We start from the raw sequence: 15,000 nt of genomic DNA, 5'->3' as shown, positions 1-15,000 counted from the left end.
GGCCTTCGGAGGCCTTACGACACCGTAATGGCTCCGATGTGAGATACAGTATTGTAAACTGTTTTTGAGTGTCCGGTCCCGGGGCTGTTTGACTCCTGCTGACTTAGTTACCGCCAATTTCTTTAGATTAATATTTAGGAGTCATGTCTAGTGAATCTTTTTTATTTTCGTACTTTCATATATCAAAAAATGGAAAATAAGATATCCAAGCCAACATCTGAACTGAAATATTAAGGAAGTAGAAAGATAACTTCAAGATAATTTCTGCCGGGTAACCAGGTAAACAATAAACATACCAAAGCTCCCAAAAGTTCCAGCTCTCCCGTAGGTTCAACCCACGAATATTTTAGTTCTCCTAAGCTTTGATTCCTGCTTTCGACTCTGTTGTTATTTTTTGTAGATACTCTTGCATCCTGGGATGTTCTTTCCACTGTAACGTAGCATCACTGCTTCGTATTACCTTGGGAAACAATAGTCTATGGTTACAGTTGATTCATTTATTTATCATTAGCAGTCAACTGTTAACATGTAACTATGCTTCGAAAACATTCCCGTGCCGGGAATCGAACCCGGGCCTCGCGGGTGAGAGCCGCGTATCCTAGCCACTAGACCACACGGGACATACATAATTAGGAATGAATAATGCATATATGTATATGTATGAATGTATGTATACGTTTTTATATGCATGTATATATGCATGCAAGCATGCATGCAGGCACGCACGCATATATGAATGTATATGAATGTGTCTATATATAAAATATAGATAGATACAGTTTATATATCTATTATATATGTATGCATATGGGTGTGTGTATCGTATATAGCATTAAAGAAAATGAACATGCGGCTAACAAAGATGTCGCGGATGTGGTTTGCCCAACGGTCTCCTTAGGCCTGGCAGTGCTGAAGAATTCGTTCAGCTGAAATTATGTCTCTTGTAAAGTTCTCTGAAAGGATGATGATAACTTCAGCCAATTACTGACATGTATATCGTGAGGAACAGTTTAATATATGTTTTAAACGGTCTGAAGATTATCAGGTACAATTTTAAAAAATTCGTATTATTTGTCCTTTGAAACCCACTATTATTTTTTTCAGTACCATGACCATATCAATGTACTATTTCCACATATCAATACATTACTTCATTATCTACGATACACACTGGAAACATAAAAAAAAACATAGTTTACGAGGCTACGTATCTGGGGAAACAAAACCACCAGCATTATTATATATGAGAGAAAACGTTAATAAACACTACAGATCAGACTGTCCTACTATTTTCGCCAGTTGTACCCTCTGCATCCCCCTTTAGCCCGCCACGTATCCTTATGGCTGATGAAAACTAATAATAGGGAAGACGATGCAGATTATAGTAAAAACGCGCGTGGTGTGGATGCTGGCCAATAAACGGTCTTGTGTACTGGATGAAAAATACCGCAACACTATAAAACATTCATGTATTTCTTGTACTGTGAAGGTATTCATTCTTATTCATACCTTGTCTACTTTTGTCAACATGAATACGGTTCAGAACATTCGAAAATGTATTTACAAGTAGTCCGTGTTGGTATTCTCATTTCCACTCCTTCATTTCCTTTTTTTTTTTTTTATTGTTATGTGTTCTTGTTATTCACGTGACGTGAAATTCCTTGTCTTCCCTTGGAACAAATCTGTGAATCCCTCTGGCAGGGGCACCGTAACAAATTAAATGTGCCACTGCAAGACTAGTTTGGGGCGAATTGAGACCTATGCCATATAAAACATATTTTTCCTGCATTACTTTAACGACTTGGAAATACTACATTCATGAAATGTTGACTAGAAATAGTTTTATCCACTAAAGTGATGACATGTGAACGATGCATTTATTTTTTATCATTTGAACCAAAGAGACAAGAAAAAGCGATGCCCAAGGACTAAAATGACAATAACTCGAGGTACATTGTACTGCACTGTTAACCGGAATATATTCCATAGCTTTATAGCAGCGTCTCTTAATTAACCTGAGGCTACAGGGAAGTGCTGAATACATGGCGGTAAAACTTCCAGCTGATTACCAAGTTGTGTATATTTGAGCTTGTCCTCACTCTCTCTTTTTCTCAGGTTTTCTTATTCCTTTTATCAACAATGATGGGAACTGAAGCAGCACTTCACTTCAGTTTCCTTTATCCTTCTAGTAATCAGATGTTACCCAGCATTAAGGGGTGACAGACTACACAGACCTGACTATAGAGGCGTTAGGGCCGTAAAGGGTTAAGAAACGCCGCACTGTGGTAATATGACATAAATTGTACATTCGTGTAACCACCATTCTTAATGACGCCATTCCCGCAGATCTAAAGGGCCACATTCGTGAAGTGATCGATCAACTTGAGAAATAACCCCCCCCCCCCCTTAATAAGGTTGCCCGAGGACGATGATGAAAATGCACGATTTAAAAGTTTTGAACAACACAATGCGTTGCCCTGAGACCAAATGGGTCGGTGCACCTTCCCCCAAGGAATACGTGGACCCCAGGTTGGACAATACTGCTACAGAGGAATTAAGTAACATATAGAAAAATGAAAAACATATTATCAAAGCTAATACTGTTCGCATTATTGTAGAAGCAGTGATAATACATAGAATAACATTACCAGTGTAACAGAAATGTACAATCGCATGATGATGAATAGCGAAGTGAGAGCATTGAAAAGGAAGTTCAAATCCCACATAGAATATTCAGGAAATAGAAGGCTTGCTGAAAAATGAACTCACTTTGGATTACAGTTGGAGACGAAAGGTGCAGCGTCAGTTTTCAAAATCTTGCGTTGTCTCTGTTTTCCTGAAGGTCTCTTGGAAAAAATCCGCGGCAAAAAATGTAGCTCACACACGCCGTCCTTAGCTGGGTTCCAGAGTGTCTCAGGACAGTCAGTCTCCTCTTCTTTAATTCTAGCCTGTCAACAAGAAAAATGCGAAGACTAAGAACTTGCAGATCCACCAGATTCAACATTTCATTTTCCGTCCTGGTAGTCCGTACCCTGAAGGGCGGTCGACTTCGCCACACCGGCATGTTTCAGAGTTCAAAGCTACATGAAAAAACAACACCAGTTTAAAAAAGTGGATCACCGTTTTTCATAAATACTTGTCTCTCAATTATAATTGACATGAGAATGGAACAGATCCGAGTTCATTATACCACAACAAAGTGTACAGAGTAAGTACAATTAAGAAGAAAGTATGCTTATGAAGGCCTAATTGTGGTATTGCCTCTCACGATTGACCCCCGTAATCTCAAACATGCGCGTGTAAACAGTCCAGAATTACTCTATGTTTGTGATATAACCACCATGTACTAAATTATCAGTGGCGATAATTTATGCTAAATGCAATAGCCACTTAATACTTGTTAATATTTATTAAGAGACCATCCCGTGTGGTCTAGTGGCTAGGATACGCGGCTCTCACCCGCGAGGCCCGGGTTCGATTCCCGGCACGGGAAAGTTTTCTTCGGGGAGCCTTCCACCTATTAACTGATCGCCCATAATGAAAAGTATGCCGCAGTCACTGCCAGGCACTTTCACCCAATAAAAGGGCATAGTGCTCGTCCACAGGAGTTAAGGGGGACCGAGAGACCGATTTAGGGAGTGGGACGGAGGCAACGTTGGTAAGGTAAGTATATATATATATATATATATATATATATATATATATATATATATATATATATATATATATATATATATATATGAGACGCTGTATACATACACGCAGACCGAAAATTTCATAGACAAATAAAAGAGCAGGCAGCTACACATATACATCAGTGTTCTTTCTTACCTTATGATATCATATCTTATTAACCTTATTATTTGCCAATATCAGTGTAATTATCATAATAATGCAATTACTACTGACTTCGTTATGACCACTATCATATTTATTAACATCAACGGTTGCTGGGTTTGAAGTTTTCAACATAACACGTTCATATAACCCTAGATCAGTATATCTTTATAACCAGTAAAGATTTAATTTCTATGTTAAAAAGCTACTTTTTTATATACAAAAAATCACACGAAAAGAGGCTTCCAAGGGATATTATTCACAAGTTTTGGCACAAATGCTATGCCATTGATATTATTGCTACAAATAAATAATGGCAACAAAAAATATGACATGAATAAGGAAGCTAAAGATAAGAATATAAAGGATACTGATGATGAGATTACTGGTGATAATGTTAATAATAACAATAAAACAAAACTTGATAGCCAAAAATACCAATAAATATAAACTTTGTAGTAATAGTAATGATTGTAAGAACAATGTTTATAAAATCAATAACAAAAAACATTGAATGAATAACAATAAAAATCGACAATGAAGTGTAGTCTTGACGAGCATTAAAACATTTCAAAGACCTTTCCGGTGCTCATTTGCATAGACGATCAACTATGGGTGACAAATCGCTATATAGATCTTCTAATTAAGCGTAATCTTGCAAAAGAAAAGTGAACCGGATTTTTCCTGTAGATAATGGTACGTTCTTTAGAAATTGGAAGCTCGAGCCTTATCGACATTCCCTATACTTTTATCCATACTAGAGCAGGTGCAGAAGGAGATGGGGGTGGGGGAGGGGGGGGAGGGGATCAAGAAAGGACAAGATCTAAAAAGGCACCGCCCTCAGTGCCACTTCCCCCGCGTCCCCTTCCTATGCAATTATCCACTATGCAGTCCGGGTACCTTCAACTACCGCTGTGGTGACGTAAGATTTCCTTCCGTTTATGGCAGTAGTTATTAGTGTAGACTGACTGCTTTTGCGTATTTTGGAGTATTTTCTGTAATGGTGATACACGGCCTGTTTTTTCGGGGATACATTTCCTCGAAGAAGCACAAGAAAAGCAAACTTTTATGCAAGTATTTTATAAGTGCAATGAACCAAATGATCGCAGGAATCGTTTCTTATTTGTCTACATGGGCTTAACTCGCATGTTTTTTGCCCTTACCTTAGTAGATACGATTTTAGGATATATATATATATATATATATATATATATATATATATATATATATTATATATAAAAGAGAGAGAGAGAGAGAGGAAGAGAGAGATAGAGAGAGAGAGAGAGAGAAGAGAGAGAGAAGAGAGAGAGAGAAGAGATAGACAGATAGATAGATAGATAGATAGATAGATAAATAGATAGAAGATAGATAGATAGATAGAAGATAGATGGATAGATGATAGATAGATAAGAGAGAGAGAGAGAGAGAGAGAGAGAGAGAGAGAGAGAGAGAGAGAGAGAGAGAGAGAGAGAGAGAGAGAGAGAGAGAGAGAGAGAGAGAGAGAGAGAGAGAGACGCTAAAGGAGGATGCCACAAACATACAATGAATTTATGAAATCGTCATTACAAATCACGTACTCCTTACGAAAAGCGTTCTGAAACAGTTTTGACGGCATAATAATGAACAACTTCGAGAGAGGCAAATTTGTTCAGTTTCCACAACACAGTTCAACATCATAAAAAGTTTTTGGTTACTCGCTGTTCATAGGTTGCCAAGAGAGGTCTGTGATGTAATTATACTTCTGGTTATGGTAATAAGGATTATTAAATAGTAGTGTTAATGGAGCATACTTTATGATGCCGTATAAATATTTTATGATTTTTTATATATATTTAGGAATCATAAAAGATCCGTGTGTTTATGTGTGTGTGTGTGCATGTGTGTGTGTGTGTGTGTGTGTGTGTGTGTGTGTGTGTGTGTGTGTGTGTGTGTGTGTGTGTGTGTGTGTGTGTGTGTGCGAATGCGTGTGTGTGAGTGTATGTTTATGTTGTGACGTAAACATTCTCTTTTGATGTAAACATAGAAAATAATTATCACTTGCATTAAACTACTATTTACTTTCTTTGTGGGTTGCATTTTTAATGTACACGTTATTTCGCTAGATAAAAGTATGCAAAAGACCGATTAGAATCGTGTTTTCCCCATAAACTCAAACAAACATGAAAATAAAATAATGCACTACTTCCCTACCTATCTCTTTGTATTGTATTTGTGTTCAACAGGAAAAACACAAATTAGTATAAAAAAGTGATAAGTGATAAGATAACAGGAAATTAAAAACATTACTTCATACAAAGAAACTTGTAACCTTTATGAATGCATTTGTCAAATAAACAACACAAAACTTGCCATCTACATTTGTACATAAAACAAACTACACAATATATGACACACACACACACACACACACACACACACACACACACACACACACACACACACACACACACACACACACACACACACACACACACACACACACACACCTCATTATAATACACAGTTTCATAATAAGCGCTAAACGTCAGTTGAAACGACAGGCCGATGAAACCTTCCCTGTAAATCGATCTCTACCTAAAAGCAGCACTAGCGTAAAATATTTACTATAAACAATGACAAAACGATAATAAAACGTTTAGCTGCTGGACGTCTCCTGTGAATAATTCCAGGTTCATCGAGCTCCTCAACTTGAAACCTCTGTATAAAACCTCTTGTCCTAGTTGTGAGAGTTCTGTTTGTATACACAAGGATACAACAGCCAATTATAATGGAGGTCATTCGATCAACATCAGCACCCGAGAAACTCAATTTACAAAAGGTATTTTCACTAATAATCCTTGTGCTTGGATGTCTGTAGCCATATCTGATTTGCTGTGCTGTCAGCTGTTCTGCGTTTCTGTATGATACGAACATAAGCGTTTAACCTTCAAGCCGGTGAACATCGGGCGGGGGGAAGGGGGGGGGGGTGTAAAGACGGCGGATCTGATATAATTTTCAAATCGAGATCGATATTTTTTTATATTCATGGGCAGAGCCATGAAATCGCTGTTTCGTAGTTCTAACTTGGACTGTAAGCAATTCGGGCCTTGACTGGTATATGAGTACCATCGATGTATCATCTAATATTTCTCACCTATTGGCCAATAACTTTCTTGCTTCAGAATGTAATACGCAGATATCTTTTTGGACACTCACATATCACTGACATTAAAAGTACAGAGTATAAATGTACCTTGTCCACTATATCAAAAACAACAAAAAATTGTTGTACAGTCCTTGGGGTAACTCCTTCTTCGACAGACATGGACCACTATTTACTGATTATAAGTTTCAGTAGAACTTCAAAGCTGTTCTAGTATTACGCAAGCCAATAAAAAAGTCAGTGTTACTCTTTGCTTCTAATGTTGGCACTGGACGTTGCCGGATGTGTCCCCTCTGTTGATAAAAAGAGATGCATAATGAGTAGCCTATGAATATGTATATTAGAGAGAGAGAGAAAGAGCGAGCGAGCGAGCGAGCGAGCGAGAGAGAGAGAGAGAGAGAGAGAGAGAGAGAGAGAGAGAGAGAGAGAGAGAGAGAGAGAGAGAGAGAGAGAGAGAGAGAGAGAGTATGTGTGTGTATGTGCATAGATAGATATTTATGTATATATCTATATCTATATATATGAATGTTATATATATAAATATATGCAATCTATGTATATTAAACATATATGAATGTATATATATATATGTGTATATATATTAACATATATCAGTATATTATATATTACAAATATCATATAGATATACAAACACACCTACACACACCTACCTATCTATTTCTATCTTTCTTCTCCATAAATTTCTTGATCCTAGCATCGTGCAATGCAATGCAATGTCATCTGAGAGAATCTATGCTTATTGCGTGACACCACCACTTCTATGAACAGAATGACGCAATTTCTTTGTTTCTAAAGGCATTCCAGCGAGGGAGAGTGCAACGCGGTGGTCGCACCTTAGCTATGAGGATCAAATCACGTTCATTAAAAACTCATGCAAAGGTACTTAGGGCGCTTAGATTATTTCCAAATTTTGCTAAAGTGTTATTGGATTACTGTCCTAACCGACGCCATGGAAATCCCATCATCACTTTGTTCCAAAATTTTGCCTGTCTCTCCCCTTTAAGAGATTTCATGCCTTCTTCAGATATGCTGCAAAATGCTGCTTCTGAAGGAAGTACTGGTATTTAAATAGAAGGAAGTGATGGAGATGGGAGTCAAGAAATTTATCTTCCGTGAACTGGAAACAGCAGGGTAGATTTTTTTTTTTTTTTTTTTTTTTATAATGCTAGGTATAAAATTTGATCATTCATGATCGTTCTGAGCTTGAGTGTTAATATATATATGTATGTATGTATGTATGTATGTATGTATGTATGTATGTATGTAAGTATGTACACACACACACACACACACACGTACACACACACACACACACACACTCACACACACACACACACACACACGTACACACACACACACGTACACACACACACACGCACACACACACACACACACACCACGTACACACACACACACACGTACACACACACACACACAGACACGTACCAACACACACCACACACACGTACACATACACACACACACACACGTACACACACACACACACAGACACGTACATACACACACACACACACGTACACACACACGCAACACATACACACACACACACACACACACACACACACGTACACCACGATACATACACACACACACACACACACACACGTACACACACACACACACACACACACACACACGTACACACACATACACACACACTACACCACACACAACACACGTACACACACAACACACACACGTACACACACCACACACACTACACACACACACACGTACACACAACACATCACACACACACACGACACCACACACGTACACACACACGTCACACGTACACACACACACACACACACACATACACACACCACACACAGCACCACACACAAACTGTACAAACATATACAATACAGCAATATAATATACTATCTACACAACGGAGGTCAGTCTGACCCCGTCACACATCGATACTCAATTCAGTCACGTACTAGTCGAGTCACCCATTCACCCACGAGATCCATGTTATTATATATATTATTTTATTATTATTACAATCATCTCATTTAACGGTAAGCATGCTTGAGCTGGCTTAGCCACTCAGTGGCTAGGCAGGCAATCGAGGTGAAGTTCCTTGCCCAAGGGAAACAACGTGGCGGTCGGTGACTCGAACCCTCGAAGTCAGATTGCCGTCGTGACAGTCTTGAGTCCGACGTTCTAACCATTCGACCACCGCGGCCTTGACGATCATATGCTTCCATGATTTTTCTTGGCAATTTAGAGCGGTGGTTTTGCCATTGCCTTCCGCACGGTGTTTTTTTTTTTTTTTTTTTTTTTTTTTTTTTTTTTTTTTCCGAGTCACCATCTCTATTTACCCGGCACTGACTTGGGCTGACTTGGTCCCCCAGTGGCTAGGCAGGCAATCGAGGTGAAGTTCCTTGCCTAAGGGAAACAACGCGGCGGTCGGTGACTCGAACCCTCGAACTCAGATTGCCGTCGTGACAGTCTTGAGTCCGACGCTCTAACCATTCGGCCACCGCGGCCCCATATATATATTATATATATATATATCAAATCAATAACGGTATGCTCATGCTTGAGCAGCCGTGGACCTCTCCACCATCCTTCGCCACTAAACTCGATCTTACGCTTTTCTTTCCACTTATACCATCGACAGCCCGCAAATATCTTTGATATTGTCGCTCAGTCTTGTCTTTGGTTTGCCTCTTCCTCTGTTTCCTATCACCATCCCTGTCAGCAAGTTTTTCTCAATACTTTTACTTCTCATTACATGACCAATAAACTTTAATTTCCTCTTGTTCAAGATGTCCAAAAGTCGGTCTTTACAATTTACTTCCCTCAGCACTTCATCATTCGTCTTCTTCTCTGTCCAGCTAATACGCAGTACTCGTCTGTAACACCACATTTCAAAACTATTGATCTTTTTCTTGTCTATCTACTTCAACACCCAACACTCAGAACCATATGATGCAATTGGGAAAACTAATGAGTTCAATAACCTCAGCTTTGTCCGTAAGGTAATGCTTCGGTCTTTCCAGATGTTATTGAGAGCAACTGTGGCGCTTTTGGCAATGGTAATTCTTCTTTTTATCTCCGGTGAATCATCATATGTATTAGTTAAAACAGCTCCAAGATAAGTGAACTCTTTCACATTTTCCACAATCATTCCATTGATTGTAACATGTTCATCATTGTTCATTGCCGGTTATCTTTGAATCTTCATGATCTTAGTTTTCTTGGCATTAAGAAATAAGCCAGCCTTTTCGCTTGCTTCTCTAACTTTATCTAGTAGTTGTTGTAGTTCAGTGATACTGCTGGCAATCAAAACTATATCATCGGCGTACCTCAGAATATATATATATATATATATATATATATATATATATATATATATATATATATATATATATATATATATATTTTTTTTTTTTTTTTTTTTTTTTTTTTTTTTTTTTTTTTTTTTTTTTTTTCACCACTTGCAATATTTTGTCTGGAAGAAAGGTTATATTTTTCCTGTATACCGTTAAGAAACATTACCAGTCAAATAACAAATATTAATTTTAGCTTCATGAGTAATTATTTACAGGCTAAAATTAATCCCCAAATTAATGTATTATCTATTCATATCTGTTAACAAACCTCCTCATTTTAAAATATGAGATTAAAACATTATTTCCCTTCAGTGTTTTGAGGAAAAAGTTAAGGGAACATATGTATATTTTGTAAAAATTGTGGGAAAATATGGTTTACTCTGCTTCCCTGATATATTCCAAAAGTTTTACTTCACGCTTAATATTACAGTGTATTGATAAAACGTCTAGGGAAGCATTAGCTCACGGTATGCACTGTACGGATTTGCACGAATATTAGTTCAATGCCCATTTACTATGAAGTCCAGAAAAGTTTCCCGTGCCGGGAATCGAACCCGGGCCTCGCGGGTGAGAGCCGCGTATCCTAGCCACTAGACCACACGGGATAATTAACGGTGCTTATAATGAAATGTTATTTCTTGTTTATTTGTTATCTAAATCGCTTGGTGAATTTATAACAACGGTACAATATAAAACAGTGCTAGGAGAGGTACACCCTACACAAGGGTCCGCGTCGCCGATCGTTGCGGTCGCATTGCTGATTCTGGTGCGTTGCCTGTAATGAGTACGATCAATTTCTAGCAGATTGATTAATGGCTGACCTACCACATTTGACAAAATTAATCCCGGCAGCAAGGGGAAGTATAAACTTATAGTAATGTGAAATATGCAGTCTTACACCGTAACCGCTCATGCCAAACCTGCATTTATGAACCATGAGATTCAAGCAAGACAGAGCCTGGGCAAATCATAGAACAGAAGGCACGTCAAACGTTAAAAACTTATAGTCGACTATATAGTTGTACAGGATACACGAGGTCACAAGAACACCCACATGTAACATAATATAATTTGTACTAAACACGTAGTCCACACCGATATATATATATATATATATATATATATATATATATATATATATATATCAATCAATAACGGTATGCTCATGCTTGAGCAGCCGTGGACCTCTCCACCATCCTTCGCCACTAAACTCGATCTTACGCTTTTCTTTCCACTTATACCATCGACAGCCCGCAAATATCTTTGATATTGTCGCTCAGTCTTGTCTTTGGTTTGCCTCTTCCTCTGTTTCCTATCACCATCCCTGTCAGCAAGTTTTTCTCAATACTTTTACTTCTCATTACATGACCAATAAACTTTAATTTCCTCTTGTTCAAGATGTCCAAAAGTCGGTCTTTACAATTTATTTTTCTCAGCACTTCATCATTCGTCTTCTTCTCTGTCCAGCTAATACGCAGTACTCGTCTGTAACACCACATTTCAAAACTATTGATCTTTTTCTTGTCTATCTACTTCAACACCCAACACTCAGAACCATATGATGCAATTGGGAAAACTAATGAGTTCAATAACCTCAGCTTTGTCCGTAAGGTAATGCTTCGGTCTTTCCAGATGTTATTGAGAGCAACTGTGGCGCTTTTGGCAATGGTAATTCTTCTTTTTATCTCCGGTGAATCATCATATGTATTAGTTAAAACAGCTCCAAGATAAGTGAACTCTTTCACATTTTCCACAATCATTCCATTGATTGTAACATGTTCATCATTGTTCATTGCCGGTTATCTTTGAATCTTCATGATCTTAGTTTTCTTGGCATTAAGAAATAAGCCAGCCTTTTCGCTTGCTTCTCTAACTTTATCTAGTAGTTGTTGTAGTTCAGTGATACTGCTGGCAATCAAAACTATATCATCGGCGTACCTCAGATTTGATATTTTGTATCCTCCAACATCCACAGTTCCTTCAAAATTCTCTAGAGCACCTCTCATAATTGTTTCAGAATATATATTAAAGAGGTGCGGAGACAGAATGCAACCCTGTCGTACTCCTTGTTTGACTTCGAACCATTCTGTTAACCCATAAGTGGTTCTTACAGCTGCTTGTTGTTGGTCATACAAGGCTTTTATTAATTGGATGATGTGTTTTGGAAACTTCATATCGTACATGTTATTCCAGAGGATATCGTGATCAACAGTATCAAAAGCTTTCACATAATCGATGAAACACAGGTATAGGTCTTTTTGATGTTCTCTGTTTTTCTCTATGATCAATTTTAAATTTAGAATCTGGTTTCTGGTACCTTTTCCAGGGCGAAAACCTGCTTGTTCGTCTGCAATTTCCTCTCTTAACTTCAACTTCATTCTTTCAGCAATAATTTTCAACAAAATTTTGCTGCTGTGACTTATTAAGGCAATTGTCCTATTATTGTTGCATTGGAGTGCGTCACCTTTTTTAGGTATGGGAGTAAAGATTGATTATATATATATATATATATATATAACAAACTTGACCTCAGTACACACTGCCTAGGGCTCTCGAACATTACTGATGGCCTAAATAGAGACAATGAAAATATTTCATCAATCTTTCGTAATTTCGTGTCAGGGAACAATATGCCAGGTGCATAAGGCAATCAATCTGGGAGTATTTTATATAGCAGCATTACATATAGGCCTAATAATACCGTGACCTTTCAGATAAAATAATCAGTTCTTCCTTCCATCTCAAACATCTATTATTCGGTATAGATTCGTTCTTCAGTGACATGTTGAAAAAAAAAAAAAAAAAAAAAAAAAAAAAAAAAAAAAAAAAAAAAAAAAAAAAAAAAAACACTAGCAGTTCCTAGTAAATTCACGTCCTTTCTTTATATTTAGGCGTATCTTGAAATCATTTTTTTTTCCTTTTTTTCAAAAATAAATTATCTCTTGGGATCAACTCAACCCCCTCACGGAATATCGGTGCACTTAACCGCAAGACTTACATGGACACAATCAACACAATCAGACATATAAAACAAGAAAAATGATTGAATTTAAATATTATACAATGCAGCATTGCTAAATTCCTTATCCCATGTGGTCTAGTGGCTAGGATACCTGGCTTTCACCCAGGAGGCCCGGGTTCGATTCCCGGCATGGGAAGAGTTTTTAGTAAACATGAGATGAGCCTAGTTTGTTATGAAGCAAGACACTGTCATAAACATTCAAACGCAAGCACGAACGCACGCACGCTCGCACGCACGCACGCTCGCACGCACGCACCCACGCTCGCATGCTCGCACGCACGCACGCACGCACGCACACACATACACACACGTATGCACGCACGCACGCACGCACGCACGCACGCACGCATTATATATATAACACATACACGTATAAGTGTACATATAAATACAGTCCTAATTACACATACGCGCGCGCGCATACACATATAAACGTACTCTCTAGATGCATGTGCCTATGCTTGTGTATGAATAAATACTGTGTACTAATATCCTCATGGAAAAAAAAAATGAAAAAGTTAAATGATAAACCTTTTTGTGCAGAACCATTATTTTTAATGTAGTTAATTAGTTTCCTGCTTGGATATAATGCCTTTTAGGTTATAACGGCGCTCCATCAAAGACTTTGATGAACTAATGCGAGAGAAGCAACTTTAATTTGTTTTTCACAAAAAGTGCCTTTTTCGTATTTTTTCCCCCAAATAATCGTGCTACATCTGTGACGTTACTGCAATTAAATGGGAAACAATTGTTATTTGAACAAAATATTTCTGTTCTTTTTATCTAATATTGCGTGGATTTTTTTTTATATATCAGAGAAAACAATGACGCAATAATATGGAAAGCTTGATTACAGAAAGCTTTTTCCTTTTAGAGGAAATGGTAGATAGATCAAAGGCTTTATATTTAAGTATTCAGTCCTCCTATTTACAGTAATATAACAGAGAGACTCCCTACGGTGCGTACACCCTGTTCAGGTTGAAATTAGTTAGCTTGTTTATAAGAAAGTTTCTACTGTGAGGAAAGGGAAAAAAAAGTATTAAAAGCTAGGAGGATGTACATCTGATTATCTGTCTCGCTGACGACAGAAAAAGGGTTTGTTAGCAGGTTAAGTGTACATTTCTGCATTTGTATCTATGCAAAAAACACATACGCATATATGATATATATATATATATATATATATATATATATATATATATATATATATATATATATGTGTATATATATATATATATATATATATATATATATATATATATATATATATATATATATATATACACACATATATGTCCTGGGTAAGACAATAAACTGCACCCTAGGGTTCCCTTGAACAAGGATAGCACCCTATTAGCTCCCTATACCAGGGTTGCGGTGAAACTGTCGGCAGCAGGGCAGTGGATATCTGGTGAAAACACCTTCAGTTCTACTGATTACTGGTTTCACCAAATAATATGTCTGGCGTATTACAGTGTAACTGTTTTAAAAGCGGCAGAGATAGTTCCTCCTAATTAGTTGGAGACTGCGAGTTGAGAAGGAGCCTGGGGGATTCCACTCAACTTTTATTTTCTCCTGACAAACCTCTACACCAATGAATACTTCTTCTA

The 15,000-nt window shown here is 37.6% G+C and overlaps 4 non-coding genes across 4 annotated transcripts; 2 read left to right on the top strand and 2 right to left on the bottom strand.

Annotated features, from left to right (window-relative positions):
• Nucleotides 1–548: 548 nt before the first annotated feature.
• Nucleotides 549–620, bottom strand: Trnae-cuc. The gene has a single exon. It is a non-coding gene; the product is annotated as a tRNA-Glu (tRNA).
• Nucleotides 621–3,421: 2,801 nt separating this feature from the next.
• Trnae-cuc lies at nucleotides 3,422–3,493 on the top strand. The gene has a single exon. It is a non-coding gene; the product is annotated as a tRNA-Glu (tRNA).
• A 7,408-nt stretch (nucleotides 3,494–10,901) lies between these two features.
• On the bottom strand, nucleotides 10,902–10,973 carry Trnae-cuc. Its single transcript has one exon. It is a non-coding gene; the product is annotated as a tRNA-Glu (tRNA).
• A 2,481-nt stretch (nucleotides 10,974–13,454) lies between these two features.
• On the top strand, nucleotides 13,455–13,526 carry Trnae-uuc. The gene has a single exon. It is a non-coding gene; the product is annotated as a tRNA-Glu (tRNA).
• The last annotated feature ends 1,474 nt before the right edge of the window (nucleotides 13,527–15,000 follow it).

This window comes from Penaeus monodon, chromosome 36 (assembly GCF_015228065.2).
Source record: "Penaeus monodon isolate SGIC_2016 chromosome 36, NSTDA_Pmon_1, whole genome shotgun sequence".
Classification (NCBI taxonomy): Eukaryota; Metazoa; Arthropoda; class Malacostraca; order Decapoda; family Penaeidae; genus Penaeus; species Penaeus monodon.
This window is presented reverse-complemented; position numbering and strand designations above follow the sequence as displayed.